Source organism: Haematobia irritans, chromosome 3 (genome assembly GCF_050003625.1).
Source record: "Haematobia irritans isolate KBUSLIRL chromosome 3, ASM5000362v1, whole genome shotgun sequence".
Classification (NCBI taxonomy): Eukaryota; Metazoa; Arthropoda; class Insecta; order Diptera; family Muscidae; genus Haematobia; species Haematobia irritans.
This window is the reverse complement of record NC_134399.1, coordinates 158975589-158992448: the sequence shown is the minus strand read 5'-3', so window position 1 is coordinate 158992448 and position 16860 is coordinate 158975589. Positions and strand designations below refer to the sequence as shown.

Below are 16860 nucleotides of genomic sequence, written 5' to 3'. Positions count from 1 at the left end.
TCCTAGGTGAAATCTTTAAATTTATCTTCGGGAAGTGTCCTCAAGTCCTCAAGCCCTCCTGAAATTTCAAAGGAAACCCTAATATTTGGTTCATGGTGGTGGGTATTTAAGATTCGACCCGGCCGAACTTAGTGCTGTATATACTTGTTTTTATATATTATTAATGATATTTTTAATATTATTATATTTTTTACCGAAAAAATTAATAAATTATACAAAATCCCTAGGAATATAGCGTGGACTTTCAGTTAGAACTGGGATTGTATTTCATACAAATTGTGGTTAGAAAATATTCGCAAAAATTTTAATTATCTCAAATTGAAAACTGTTTGAGAAATTATTGAGTAGCGATGCATTTCAATTTGAGGATTACAATTAAGAAATTATTGCTAATGTGTTGAATTTTACTGTTGTTTTTTGTTGAGAACGCGATTTTCTCAACAATTCCTCAACTAGAATATTACCCTAATCCTTTGAAAAAATATGTGAAAAATTACTGAATTTTAGTATTTTTCAAACGTTTGTATATGGGAACAAGGCTATGTCTTTGCTAACATTTTTTAGTGCGTATGCATTTAGGCGCATTCCATCAAAGAGTATATATTCTAATGTCGTAAAAAAACAAGCGACATAAGTGTAAATTAACCCAAAATGCAACACTGTACTCAAAAAGTTACGGTATCAATGTTGGACGGAGCTCACAAACTTCGAATTTTTTAACTGCAGTTCACAAAATTACAATACTCTCATAGAAAAAATGTACTGAAAATAAAAAAGACAAGTATATACAGCACTAAGTTCGGCCGGGCCGAATCTTAAATACCCACCACCATGAACCAAATATTAGGGTTTCCTTTGAAATTTCAGGAGGGCTTGAGGACTTGAGGGCACTTCCCGAAGATAAATTTAAAGATTTCACCTATGAGGACTATATCAGATTCTGGATTTATAAGGACCATTTTTGTTTGAGTTTTAGAGGAATCATTAACATCTCTTGTAAGTGTGCAAGAAAATTATAAAATAACGTCTTGATTTGAAATATTAAATCTGTAGAAGTAAAATCTGGAAATTTTACATTGAGTTTCAAGCAATTTTCATGATCTGTGCGCCTTCTACATCCTCAAGAAGTGAAGTCGGTCTATATGGAGGCATTACCTAATGGACCGATAAAAACTTAATCCGATACACGTTTTTGTGAGCCTAAAATACCAGAATATTTACAATTTCAGGCAAATCAGATAAAAACTACGGTTTCTAGAAACCCGAGGAGTTAAATCGGGAGATCGTTCTTATGGGGGCTATACTAAAATATGGACCGATACCCACCATTTTCGGCACACCTCTTTATGGTCCTAAAATACCTCTAGATTTCCAATTTCAGACAAATTGGATAAAAACTACGGTTTCTATAAGCCCAAGACCCCAAATCGGGAGGTCGTTTTATATGGGGACCATACCAAAACATGGATCGATACTCACAATTTTTGGCACACGTATTTGTGGTCCTACAATACCTCTAGATTTCCAATTTCAGGTAAATTGAATAAAAACTGCGGTTTCTATAAGCCCAAGAAGTAAAATCGGGAGATCGGTCTATATTGGGGCTATACCAAAATATGGACCGCTACTCACAAGTTTGTGCACACGTATTTGTGGTCCTACAATACCTCTAGATTTCAAATTTCAGGTAAATTGAATAAAAACTGCGGTTTCTATAAGCCCAAGAAGTAAAATCGGGAGATCGGTCTATATGGGGGCTATACCAAAACATGAACCGATACTCACCATTTTTGGCACACCTCTTTATGGTCATAAAATACCTTTAGATTTCAAATTTCAAGCAAATTGGATAAAAACTTCGACTTCTATAAGCCCAAGACCCCAAATCGGGAGGTCGGTTTATATGGGGACTATATTAAAACCTGGACCGATATAGCCCATCTTCGAACTTGACCTGCCTGCAGACAAAAGACGAGTTTGTGCAAAATTTCACGATTGCTTCATTATTGAAGACTGTAGCGTGATTACAACAGACAGACAGACAGACGGACAGACGGACATCGTTATATCGTCTTAGAATTTCTCCCTGATCAAGAATATATATACTTTATATAGTCGGAAATCGACATTTCGATGTGTTACAAACGGAATGACAAACTTATTATACCCCCTTCACCATTCTATGGTGGTGGGTATAAAAATCATTAAAAAATTAATATAATAATAATATTGAACTACAAACAAATATTTTTTTTACAATAAAAATAAGTAAATATAGCATTAGTTTAACTACGGCATTTTATTTCTGTATAGGTCTCCCACCCTGCCAGCATTTCAAAGTTCCATTTCATCCCCATCGCTACAACAGACTCGTAAGTGACACTGCAACAATCGCCAACTGTGATGGGGAAGTATGAAATGTAAATGAAAGTATTTTGCCATCACTATTGTTACAAGAGCCATTTTATATTTTGTGAAACACCAAGCGCAACTAGCTTCTTATAATTTATTTTAATAAAATCGATAATGAAGTGCTGAAACATAGTTATTTCGCTTACGGCCATTTTCATGTAGCTCCGTTAGGCTTTAACTGCCAGTTAACAGAAGTAAATTCCAAATATCTTCTCTCCAGTTAACTTTAACTGAAAAATGTTCGGCAGTTAAGTTCCTAATGCGCTTTACAGACTATCAGTTCCCTGCCAGCATTTCAAAGTTCCATTTCATCCTCATCGCTGCCACAGACTCACGATAGTATTTTGCGATCACTATTCGCATGAAAGTATTTTGCCATCACTATTGTTACAAGAGCCATTTTATATTTTGTGAAACACCAAGCACAACTAGCTTCTTATAATTTATTTAAATAAAAACGATAATGAAGTGTTGAAAACATAGTTATTTAGCTTAAAATTGTGAAAGGTATATTGGTGAACCATTTTTGACTTTCCAAATGGAATAAAGTGATAGTTTTTCCAATATTTTTCCAGACACCGTGCCTCCATTGGGAATAAAAGCACTGGCTGATAGACGCTACAACATGTAACTTGCAACTTGCAACTTGTAACTCAACATCAATCTTTTATTAATGCATAAAAATATGTTAAATGTGATGTGATAGTCGTATAAATGTTATATTTATGAGAATTTATAAATGTTTAATAAAATTAATAAACATCTAAACAATCATGTTTTACTTGACCACAATGATTCTTTTACAACTATCTTAAAATGCACTTTGTCTGATTGTTTGAAGGGGCTCTTATTGGCGTCCTTCTAAATGTATCCAGAAGGGCACCTAATAATTGCACTCATGCGATACTTTTTTGTAGTAACTTGGCGTGGTACAACTTCTCAATAGTGACGGCGCTTTTCCGAGGAGTTTTGGATATCGTATACGACTGTTTTCGACGTAGTGGGGATTCTCAGAAGCGCCCCAAATTAAAAAAATATTGGCAGGGGTTATACCGGACGGAATGTCGGTGTTTGTAAAGAATCTTACAGTGTGTCGGATCGATACGGAGCACTAACGGAGCTTCATGAAAATGGGCGTTAAAATTGTAAAAGGTACATTTGTGAACAATTTTTGACTTTCCAAATGGAATAAGAATAAAGTGATTGTTTTTCAGATAACAGGTTGGCTGATAAGTCCCCGGTCTAACAAAGAAAAGAAAAATAGTCACTGTTGATGGTTTTTCACTTCTCAAGATAATCGATAAAAATTATTCCATGCGCATCCTAAAAAACAGAGGCCATTACTTTGCCAGCGGACTTTTGAGTCTTTCCACGCTTCGGAGACGGTTCACCGGTCGCTGTCCACTCAGCCGACTGTCGATTGGACTCAGGAGTATAGTTATGGAGCCATGTTTCATCCATTGTCACATATCGACGGAAAAACTAGGGTGTATTACGAGTTAACAGCTGCAAACACCGCTCAGAATCATCAACACGTTGTTGTTTTTGGTCAAATGTGAGATCGCGCGGCACCCATTTCGCACAGAGCATCCGCATATCCAAATATTGATGAATGATATGACCAACACGTTCCTTTGATATCTTTAAGGCTCTGCTATCTCGATCAACTTCATTTTACGGTCATTCAAAATCATTTTGTGGATTTTTTTTGACGTTTTCGTCGGTAACCACCTTTTTCGGGCGTCCACTGCGTTCACCGTCCTCCGTGCTCATTTCACCACGCTTGAATTTTGCATACCAATCAATTATTGTTGATTTCCCTGGGGCAGAGTCCGGAAACTCATTATCAAGCCAAGATTTTGCTTCCACCGTATTTTTTCCCTTCAGAAAACAGTATTTTATCAAAACACGAAATTCCTTTTTTTTTTTAATTTTTTTTTTCACAATAACAAAAGTTGCTTCACAAAAGACGCTCTATATCACAAACTAATTGACTTACAGACGTTTAATTTTGGCATGCATCATTTGAAGGTTGGTACTATATAAAAATAATATGCATTTAATACTAGCGACGCCATCTATGTGTCAGATCGCGAACTTATCAGCCAACCTGTTATTTTACGGACACGCTGCCTCCATCGAGAATAAAAACACTGGCTGATAGACGCTGCAAAATGTAACTCAACATCATTTTATTATTAATGCAAAAAATTATTTTAAATGTGTTGTGATAGTGGTATAAATCTTATATTTATAAGAATTTATAAATGTTTAATCAAATTAATAAACATCTAAACAATAGTGTTTTACTTGACCGCAATGATTCTTTTACAACTATCTTAAAATTGACTTTTTCTGATTGTTTGAAGGGGCTCTTATTGGCGTCGTTCTAAAATTATTGAAAAAGGCACCTAATAATTGCACTCATGCGATACTTTTTTGTAGTAACTTGGCGTGTTATAACTTCTCAATAGTGACGGCGCTTTTCCGACGTGTTTTGGATGTCGTATACGATTGTTTTCGACGTGGTGGGGATTCTCAGAAGCGCCGTCAAATTCAAAAAATATTGGCAGGGCATCGGCAAGAATTGTCTGATATCCACCATTTGATAAAATAAAACATTTCGGAACATTAAATGCAAAATGCATACACATAAAAAATTTTTTCTCTGATTCAATCACCAAATTAATTGATCCAATTAATTTTTTAATTGAAATGTCTTCAATCACGAAAATGATAGTATCAATCACAGTTTTAATTGGGCATAGAAAAAATTCTTGATTAAAAAATTAATTGATTTTTTTTCAGCAAAATTCAATTAATTTTTGAATTGATTCAATTAAAAATTTAATTGATGTTGATTGCAAAACGCAATTAATTTATTAATTAAAAAAGGTAACTATTTTTAATTACTTTCTGAATTGGCTTAGAGTTTTTATTTGGATTAACAAATGATTGTTTGAAATACATTTTTAATTAAAAATTAAAAAAAAAGAAATCAGCACTTTTTTAACTGAATTAGTCTTCCGAATTTGATTAAAAAGTTAATTGTATCAATTAATTTTTTAATTAAAAATTTTATAATTTTCAATCATTGACTTAATTAACTTAATGTTTCTATCATGATTAAAAAGTTTATTGTATCAATTAATTTATTAATTGAAACAATTTTTAACTTCAATTAACTTTTTAATTGGAAATATTTTGGTGATATTTTTTTCTATGTAATCAAAACATTCAAGACCTCAAATATGGAATTCACATAGACCATTTTATCTATATCCTTAAATTGATTAAAAGAAAATATATTATTTGTCACATTCGTTTATCACAACTGGCATCTCTGCTTTTAAAAATAGAGACAAAAATCACGAGAGTAAAAGCTCAGCTTTTGGTATAACAATGTCCCTCCATTCAAAGGAGAACGTTTCAAAAGGAGAAATACATCATACATCGGCAAGGTTTCGTTTAGACGAGTTCCTTACACTCACGCTGCAAAACTACAAAACCACCCCAAAATCCCCATTGCAAATAACATTGTTTATATTCTTAACAGGTGGTGGTATACTGACTGAGGTGGTGGAATACTCGACTGATGACGTTCAACAATTGTTTGCTTGTGTTTATTTGGACACTCTAACAGGTCTCCTTTGCCTATTGCTAATGTTAAGAGTTAACATTGAAGGGATTATTACATGGCATAACAGCACCTTAACGGTTTTCCTGATTTAAAATTCATCATTCGTGTTTATGTAGTCGTTTGAGACGGTCGTTAACAGCGGATACAGTAACAAAAACACAGCAAAAAATAACAAGTGTTAGTTCATTTTTTTTGAAAGAATATTTGAAAATCCCACAAGTGTGTTGTTAAAGTGATAAGGAAATAAACCCAAAAATCTGTAAAACCAAAATCCGATTAGAAATCAAAAACACTACGAATTTATATAAGAAAACCCCAAAACAAATGATTATTGAATCAAGAAAGTAAAAAAAAATAAATAATAAAAGTATAAGAAAAGATTTTCTTTTAAGGAAATTTTATTTGGTGTAAATTGTATATGCGTGACATACATGCCAATTGCGGAGGATCCATGCACCCGTATAAAAGTTTGGTGTTGAGCGCTAATAAGATTTCGCTGTAAATTTATTTGAAAAGTTAATGGAAGACATCATTCAACAAATTTTGTATCCTCATTAGAGAGCAGAAAGAAGGAAAAAGTGCCGCCGCTTCGTCTGCCGGTAATTGTGTGAGCTTGTATCGTACCACACACACACACACAACACATACAACTGGTGTCCCTAAAGTGTGAGTGCGTGAACGCGTGTGCTTGAATGTTTAAACAAATAATTTGATTTAAGGATTACAACCAGCCTGCCCCATATTCACCCACCCCTATTAAAATTAAATATAGAACGAAAACTTTTTTGTGCATTGACGTCTCCTCGACGACGAATCCATTTGTACGCAATTATTTGGAATATTTGAACATCCAGCGAGTTTCAAAAGTAAGTAAGACAATCATTAGTTCTTTACAACCGTCAAATGAATGGTTGGTGGTGTTGTTGATGTTTTCCGCTTTTTCGTTAACAAATGTGGAAATTTCACTGATTGATTACTTGTTCATCTGTGTGGAAAAGCCAAATTCCCAATTTATGCAGGAACTTAATGAAATTCTAATGAATAATTTAACATTTCTTATACTAATTTATATCACAAACTCTCTACCATGAAGACGATCTTTATTTGGCCTCTATGTTCAAGGGAATACAATATCCCAGAAGCCAAGATTGCGTATGTATGGTCTTTACAGAGGCGTGTGAGGTATGGAGAGGAGACGAAACTTACTAGCGAAATTTAATAGCGAATTTTTTCTATGGCTCTATGAAATACTTATGGTTGAGATATCGATTTCCGATCAAATGAAGTTTATATTTTACACCGAAAGAATTTTGTTAGTAGTAGACACAGCAGGAAAATCTTTTAAAATAGAAAAAAGGTCTATTTAATTTTATTATTTTTTTTTTTCTATAGAAATAAAATTTAGACAAAATTTTCTATAAAAAAAAATTACCAAATTTTCTATAGTCTAACAAAGAAAAACACATTTTTTTTGTCAAAATTCGTTTTTATTATTCAACATAGTTCCCTTCAAGAGCGATACAACGATTATAACGACCTTCCAATTTTTTGATACCATTTTGGTAGTACCTCAGTTTCGGCGATCACTTCTTCATTGCAGCCAAATTTTTTCCCTGCGAGCATCTGGAGAATACGGTGGGTGGGGAAGCAATTCGAAGCCCAATTCATGAATTTTTGCCATCGTTCTCAATGACTTGTGGCACGGTGCATTGTCTTGGTGGAACAACACTTTTTCTTCTTCATATGGGGCCGTTTTGCCGCGATTTCGACCTTCTAACGCTCCAATAACGCCATATAATAGTCACTGTTGATGGTTTTTCCCTTCTCAAGATAATCGATAAAAATTATTCCATGCGCATCCCCAACGGAGGCCATTACTTTGCCAGCCGACTTTCACGGGTCGCTGTCCAAATGTTAGCTCGCGCGGCATCCATTTTGCACAGAGCTTCCGCATATCCAAATATAGATGAATGATATGACCAACACGTTCGTTTGATATCTTTAAGGCCTCTGCTATCTCGATCAACTTCATTTTACGGTCATTCAAAATCATTTTGTGGATTTTTTTATGTTTTTGTCGGTAACCACCTCTTTCGGGCGTTCACTGCGTTCACCGTCCTCCGTGCTCATTTCACCACGCTTGAATTTTGCATACCAATCAATTATTGTTGATTTCCCTGGGGCAGAGTCCGGAAACTCATTATCAAGCCAAGATTTTACTTCCACCGTATTTTTTCCCTTCAGAAAACAGTATTTTATCAAAACACGAAATTCCTTTTTTTCCATTTTTTTCACAATAACAAAAGTTGCTTCACAAAAGACGCTCTATCTCACAAACTAATTGATTTACAGACGTCAAATTTTGACACGACCGGGGACTTATCAGCCAACTTGTTAAAATTTTTACAAAATTTTCTATAGAAATAAATTTTTGGCAAAATTTTCTATAGAAATAAAATTTTGACAAAATTTTCTATAAAAATAAAATTTTGACAAAATTTTCTATAGAAATAAAATTATTACAATATTTTCTGTAGAAATAAAATTATTACAAAATTTTCTATAGAAATAAAATTTTGTCAAAATTTTCTATAGAAATAAAATTTTGACAAAATTTTCTATAGAAATAAAATTTTGACAAAATTTTCTATAGAAATAAAATTTTGACAAAATTTTCTATAGAAATAAAATTTTGACAAAATTTTCTATAGAAATAAAATTTTCAAAAAATTTTCCATGGTCTGCGGCCGAATTGTTTGTCTGCCCAGGACTTCAATACTGTCTTTAGGACATTAATAATATTAGACCGTAGGTCAAAATTAATGCCGAGGAGCGACTGTTGGCGGTGCTTGAATTCTTGTGGTCAATCGAAGGTGTAAATTTTTAGTTGACCTCTTTGGAAGGTAAACCCCATCATTTTGTTCACAAACTGCTCAATTTGGATTGGCTTTTCATCAGAGAAAACCAAATTCGGTAAGTGGTCACACGAAGCAACTCCTTAGTAAGTTAAGTTACTCGTAGGATAGGAATAGTGGCAGCCCAATATTCCAAGTTCATTTAATCTATTCAGTTCATTATGATACCACAGTGACGAATTTCTCTCCTATCACTGAGTGCTGCCCGATTATATGTTTAGCTCAATGACAAGGGACCTCCTTTTTATAGCTGAGCTTTACGGACTCCACACATTGCGGAACCAATGTGTGGAGTCCGTGGTTAATCCAACACCGAAAAACTTTTTAGTGTTTGGTCGAAACTGTATGCAAGGCGGGCATGTAAACCATTGCCCTTTGTATGCAAGGCGAGCATGCAAACCATTGCACCCCACGGTGGCTTCATCGGTGAGCCCTTGCACTTTTTGGAACTTCATTGGCTTTACTCACATCTAATTTTTCAACATGTGTTGCAGTTATTCCTGCAAATATGTTTATCTCACCAGAAAGTTTTCTACTACTGAGATATTCACATTCCGGATCATTTCTGGTGTTGTTATCGTTTTTCTTTTCGTTTCCTTTTTGGACACGAGAAATAAAAGATTTATTCATATTTATACGCTGGAGGGCTTTAATCATAGGTTAGGTTATGTGGCAACCCGATGTATCAGGCTCACTTAGACTATTCAGTCCATTGTGATACTACATTGGTGAACTTCTCTCTTATCATGTTAAGCTTAATGACAATGGACCTCCTTTTTATAGCCGAGTCCGAACGGCGTTCCACATTGTAGTGAAACCCCTTAGAGAAGCTTTGAAACCCTCAGAAATGTCACCAGCATTACTGAGGTAGGATAATCCACCGCTGAAAAACTTTTTGGTGTTCGGTCAAAGCAGGAATCGAACCCACGACCTTATGTATGCATGGCGGGCATGCTAACCATTACACTACGGTGGCTCTCGGCTCTAATCATAGTCACTTGCGGTTTTCAGCCAAATATAAAAACATCATACTATTATGTTTGAATTCCATCACAAATAAAGTTGGTTGCAATACCTATTAGCCATCCTGTATTTGTATGTGAATAGCTTTGTTAATATATTGCGAAAATATCTCATTCGATAAATGAGATATGTGTATTAATTTTAGATACTAGATTAAAAGCTAGACATCTTTCTAAAAATGTCTTTGTTTTAAAAAAGGCATCTTTGGCACACAATCAATGTCAAAATCCTTAAGAGAAGGCCAAAATCTTTTCTTTTCAGTCTTTCATTGTTCGTACCGAATTAAAATTAAATAAATATGGTTATGAGTACAAGGTTAGGTTGTTGGAGCAATCAAATTTCTGATTTTCTATGCCGTTTGACCAACTGAAATAAGAAACAAAACCAGGTATCTTCTTTCGTTCAATTGGGAGCCATTGGGATTACAATGTACTGCAAACCAAAAATTGTAAGTGGATTCCGTTTAAAAGCTTAATGGACTAAAAAGTCTTAACTTGGGTTTGCACAACAAAATATCCTACGCTACGCCCTATGTCCCTTATTGACTTTATTCATTGTTTACGAAACACAAGAATGTTGAGTGTCGATATCGATGGGAAATCATTTATCTTTTTTGAATTATTAACTACTTACCATTACCAAGATGAAGACTAATCAACTTTTTTGTTTGATTCTGATGAACTGCCTCTGGATTGAAAGTGAATCGAGGATATTCGATGAAATATTGAATCTAAACGGTGTGTATTGGTCAACGGAAAAGCTATCGGGGAAAATATGACATTTTTGTTTATCAATTTTCAACCAAGTGGAAATTTTTGCTTCATCCCTCCCCCTCAATTGGTTGGGAAAACTGGTTTACAAAAGTCTAAAAATAAAAAAATGATAAATGATGTATGTATGCTATTACTTTGTGTGGTTCACTTTGGTTAGTCATTTTCCATTATAGAGACGTTTTGGATTTTTCGTTTGGTGTGGTTGTATGGATTCATCAAAATCCACTCAACTCAAGTAGAAGGGTTGATAAATTTGTTTGTGATGAATCTTTTCGGATTATAAAATATACAGGTTGTCTATCAATCTTGTGATAGAAGTAACATTAAGTGATTTAATAAATTGTGTACATACATATTTCGCCCATGGGGAATAAGGGTCAACTGTTCTTAAATCAATGAGTGCAGACCGATTCTATTTGAGTTAGAAATATGGACTGGTTTCAGTGAAATCATTTATTTTTGGAGGACAAATTCGAAAACTATGGATTTAGACTGAAAGAAGGGTTTTCTTTTCTGAGAAACAAAATATTAGAAAACAAAGAATTTTCTTTAAAAGCAAATAAAAAAGTTTGGGGTTTATTTGCTCTTACAGAAATTAATTTACATTAAAAGGAATTACGTTTGTCTAAACTTTCGTTCCGGAGGAAATAGCTCCTTCTTCTTATATTAACACTTTAAGTTAAGGTTAATAGAAGGAACATATGGAATTATGGGTCGACATATATAAAAAGTATTACGTTGTCTAAATTGTTATTCCTCAGAAAATAAAATTCTTCTCTCAGTGTACACACGTTTAGTTCATAAAATTTTTGAGACTTGCTTGGACTAAGAAAATAAGTATGTATATACGACACGGTTGTCACCCGAGTCAAAAATGATCTACCAAAATATCGGAAAATTTTGCCAATAAATTACAAAAAAAACTTATTTTGCAAATTTTATATTTATTGAAAATTTTGTAAAAATTTTAATTCTATAGAAAATTTTGTCAAAAATGTATTTCTATAGAAAATTGTTTCAAATTTAATTTCCATATAAAGTTATCTTAAATTTTATTTCCATAGAAAATTTTCTCAAATTTTTATTTCTATAGAAGATTTTGTCAAAATTTTATTTCTATAGAAATTTTTGTCAACATTTTATTTCTATAGAAAATTTTGTCAAACTTTTATTTCTATATTAACACTTTAAGTTAAGGTTAATAGAAGGAACATATGGAATTATGGGTCGACATATATAAAAAGTATTACGTTGTCTAAATTGTTATCCCTCAGAAAATAAAATTCTTCTCTCAGTGTACACACGTTTAGTTCATAAAATTTTTGAGACATGCTTGGACTAAGAAAATAAGTATGTATATACGACACGGTTGTCACCCGAGTCAAAAATGATCTACCAAAATATCGGAAAATTTTGCCAATAAATTACAAAAAAAACTTATTTTGCAAATTTTATATTTATTGAAAATTTTGTAAAAATTTTAATTCTATAGAAAATTTTGTCAAAAATGTATTTCTATAGAAAATTGTTTCAAATTTAATTTCCATATAAAGTTATCTTAAATTTTATTTCCATAGAAAATTTTCTCAAATTTTTATTTCTATAGAAAATTTTGTCAAAATTTTATTTCTATAGAAATTTTTGTCAACATTTTATTTCTATAGAAAATTTTGTCAAACTTTTATTTCTATATTAACACTTTAAGTTAAGGTTAATAGAAGGAACATATGGAATTATGGGTCGACATATATAAAAAGTATTACGTTGTCTAAATTGTTATCCCTCAGAAAATAAAATTCTTCTCTCAGTGTACACACGTTTAGTTCATAAAATTTTTGAGACATGCTTGGACTAAGAAAATAAGTATGTATATACGACACGGTTGTCACCCGAGTCAAAAATGATCTACCAAAATATCGGAAAATTTTGCCAATAAATTACAAAAAAAACTTATTTTGCAAATTTTATATTTATTGAAAATTTTGTAAAAATTTTAATTCTATAGAAAATTTTGTCAAAAATGTATTTCTATAGAAAATTGTTTCAAATTTAATTTCCATATAAAGTTATCTTAAATTTTATTTCCATAGAAAATTTTCTCAAATTTTTATTTCTATAGAAAATTTTGTCAAAATTTTATTTCTATAGAAATTTTTGTCAACATTTTATTTCTATAGAAAATTTTGTCAAACTTTTATTTCTATAGAAAATTGTACTAAAATTTTATTTCTATAGAAAATTGTTCCACAATTTTATTTCTATAAATAAATGTTGACCAAAAAAAAAACAAAAAACTACCGAATAAAAAAATCTTATTTTGCTAATTTTATATCTTTTGGAAATTTTGTAAAAATGTTATTTCTATAGAACATTTTCTCAAAAATTTATTTCTATAGAAACATTTGTCAAACATTTATTTCTACGAAAAATGTTTTCAAATTTTATTTCCACACAAAATGTTCTCAAATTTTTATTTCTATAGAAAATTTTAATTCTTTCTATAAGAATTTTGTCAAAATTTTATTTCCATAGAAAATTTTGTCAAAATTTTATTTCTATAGAAAATTTTGTCAAAATTTTATTTCCATAGAAAATTTTATCAAAATTTTATTTCCATACAAAATTTTGTCAAATTATATTTCTATAGAAAATTTTGTCAAAATTTTACTTCTATAGAAAATTTTTTTAAAATTTTATATCTATTTTGTCAAAATTCTATTTCTATAGAAAATGTTGTCAAAATTTTATTTCTATAGGAAATTTTGTTAAAAATTTATTTCTATAGAAAATTTTGTCCAAATTTTATTTCCATTGAAAATTTTGTCAAAATTTTATTTCTATAAAAAATTTTGTCAAAATTATATTTCTATAGAAAATTTTGTCAAAATTTTACTTCTATAGAAAATGTTGTCAAAATTTTATTTCTATAGTAAATTTTGTTAAAAATTTATTTCTATAGAAAATTTTGTCAAAATTTTATTTCCATAGAAAATTTTGTCAAAATTTTATTTCTATAGAAAATTTTGTCAAAATTTTATTTCCATAGAAAATTTTATCAAAATTTTATTTCCATACAAAATTTTGTCAAATTATATTTCTACAGAAAATTTTGTCAAAATTTTACTTCTATAGAAAATTTTTTTAAAATTTTATATCTATTTTGTCAAAATTCTATTTCTATAGAAAATGTTGTCAAAATTTTATTTCTATAGGAAATTTTGTTAAAAATTTATTTCTATAGAAAATTTTGTCCAAATTTTATTTCCATTGAAAATTTTGTCAAAATTTTATTTCTATAAAAAATTTTGTCAAAATTATATTTCTATAGAAAATTTTGTCAAAATTTTACTTCTATAGAAAATGTTGTTAAAATTTTATATCTATAGAAAATTTTGTCAAAATTTTATTTCTATAGAAAATGTTGTCAAAATTTTATTTCTATAGAAAATGTTGTCAAAATTTTATTTCTATAGTAAATTTTGTTAAAAATTTATTTCTATAGAAAATTTTGTCAAAATTTTATTTCTATAGAAAATTTTGTCAAAATTTTATTTCTATATATAAATTTTTCAAAATTTTATTTCCAAAGAAATTTTTGTCAAAATTTTATTTCTATAGAAAATTTTGTCAAAATTTTATTTCTATAGAAAATTTTGTCCAAATTTTATTTCCATAGAAAATTTTGTCAAAATTTTATTTCTATAAAAAATTTTGTCCAAATTATATTTCTATAGAAAATTTTGTCAAAATTTTACTTCTATAGACAATTTTGTTAAAATTTTATATCTATAGAAAATTTTGTCAAAATATTATTTCCATAGAACATTTTGTCAAAATTTTATTTTGATAGAAAATTTTGTGAAATTTTATTTCTATACACCCAGAAAAAAGGGGCTCTAATGCCAACTGAACTTTATTTTAGTTCATGAAGATTAGTTGATTTTAGTTAAATTTGGCACAATAAGAGTAAATGTTCCTTATTTGAATAATTTTTTGCTAACTTTAATGACGTGAACTAAAAATAAGAAAAAAAGTTGTATACAAATATAGTGCACAATTTTACTACAAAATAAAATAGTTCATATTTTAATAAAATGGCAGAAGTTTGCTTAAATTGAGTTCGTAAGTCTCTCAAATGAGTAAATTTTACTAAAATTGTACCTGTCTTGAACTTCGTACAGCGCTAAAAACATTTTAACAATTTATAAATCCAATTTTTTCTTTCAACATATGAAATTTTCTTAAACAAGCGAAAAAAATTAATTATTTTTAAAAAAATTCTTCAGTTTGACAAAAAGTATTAACTTATTTATAACATGTTGCAGTTAGAGAACTATTTTTGTTAAAATTTTCTAAAATAAACCTACATTTTCTTCCACGGTGGGTTCACTTATTTTTGGGTGTAGAAAATTTGTGCAATATTTAGCAAAATCTACCAAACGTCAAGAATTCTACCAATCTATCAAACAGTACAAAATCTACGAACTTTGGCAACCATGATATACGACAGTAAGTTAGAACAGGCTGATTCTTAGGTACCATCTACCATGGAATTTGCAGAAAGTTCTACATGGCAAATAAAATATAGGGATCGATTTTTATGGGGGCTGTATATAATTATGGACCGATATGAACCATTTTTTTTACGATTGTTAGAGGGCATATCAATCAGATCGGATGAAATTTGTTTCTCCATGAGACTCCAGAAGTAAAACTCCTAGGTCGGTTTATATTAGGGTTATATAAAATTAAATATTAATAATAAATAAATAATTTTTAAACTAACTGAGGTATTGAATCTTTGGATTAAATATAAAACATCTAAGATTAACTGTACAATTAAGAAAACATTTCGCAGATATTAATTTTATGGATTCTAAAGTTAAAGCTACACTCAAAAATAAGTTTACTTGGAACCAAAGATTTCGACCTTCCCTTAAGGATTTTGGTATTGATTCCGAGCCAAAGTTGTGGCTTAAATAAATACATTTTTAGCGACATCTAGGATCTAGGAAAAAAATAAAATAAAATTAGGATACAGATCTTATTTATCGAATTTTCATTCTCTTTTCGCAGTATATTAATAAAGCTATTCACGTCAAACAAATGTCAATTTAAAAATCCTAATTATAACGGATTTTTTTATTAAAAAAAAAACTTTAAACCAAAAATGCTAAATTCTCAAAATAAGTCTTTGAAGCGTCGTTATCTTCAATCTAAAGATTCAATATTTCAATTAATTTGAGGACAATGTCTTTAAGTCAAAAATGTATTTCTTTATTTAAGGAAATTTTGCCTTAGTTTAAAGACATATATATTTAACGGAGGGATGCAAATTTTCCGAAATTTGTGTCCTAAATTTATTAAAAATACGTTTTGAAGCAAATATTATAAACTTTATTTTAAGTAAAATTTCATTATGTCTCGGAATCAATACCAGCATTCTTAAGGGAAAGTCAAAATATTAGCATCCATGTGCACTTTTTTGAGTGTGAGAAATATCACAAAAAGTGTAATCGATTTTGAAACAATCTTATCAGAAATAGATAAATATTAAATTCTAATAATCTCGTATAAAAACGAACTAGAATCGATTCTAAGAGTTGGTCACATACAGACATCAATAAAAAGTTTATGTTTATATCGAACCGTCTTTGAAAGAATCCTACTGGCTTCTGCTTTATTATAGCAATTATCATCTTATCAAATGGTATCATACTCAGTTAAATGCCAAAAATTCCCATTTAATTGCCTACAAATAGTACAACTGAACATTTGGATGAAATTCTATGACATAATATTCTCCATTTTTTTATTATTCGTAATAAAATAAAATCGTGAAGGTCATCGTTGTTCTATGTAATGCTAACCACAGCAAAAGTTTACCTTCTATTCAATACTAAGTAATGACGATGCCATAAAATATTCCAATTCCATTCTAAACTCGAATGCAATTTCATTGTTACATTGAAAAAAATATATATTGTCTTAATATAAATAATATATATTGTCTTAAATTGAATCCAAATCCTCGAAAAAATAGTTACTCGAATCCAAAGAATGTGACATTCGCTTAAGATTTTTGGTATTGAAATTT

At 30.3% G+C, this 16860-nt stretch overlaps 1 protein-coding gene across 2 annotated transcripts in view; it reads left to right on the top strand.

Annotated features, from left to right (window-relative positions):
- The first annotated feature begins 6153 nt into the window (after positions 1-6153).
- Positions 6154-16860, top strand: part of LOC142230175 (uncharacterized) — a 436700-nt gene continuing 425993 nt past the window's right edge. For both annotated transcript variants that reach the window (XM_075300813.1, XM_075300812.1), the window contains exon 1: positions 6154-6918. The gene's annotated coding sequence lies outside the window, so the exon portion shown is untranslated. The remainder of the gene's footprint in view (positions 6919-16860) is intronic.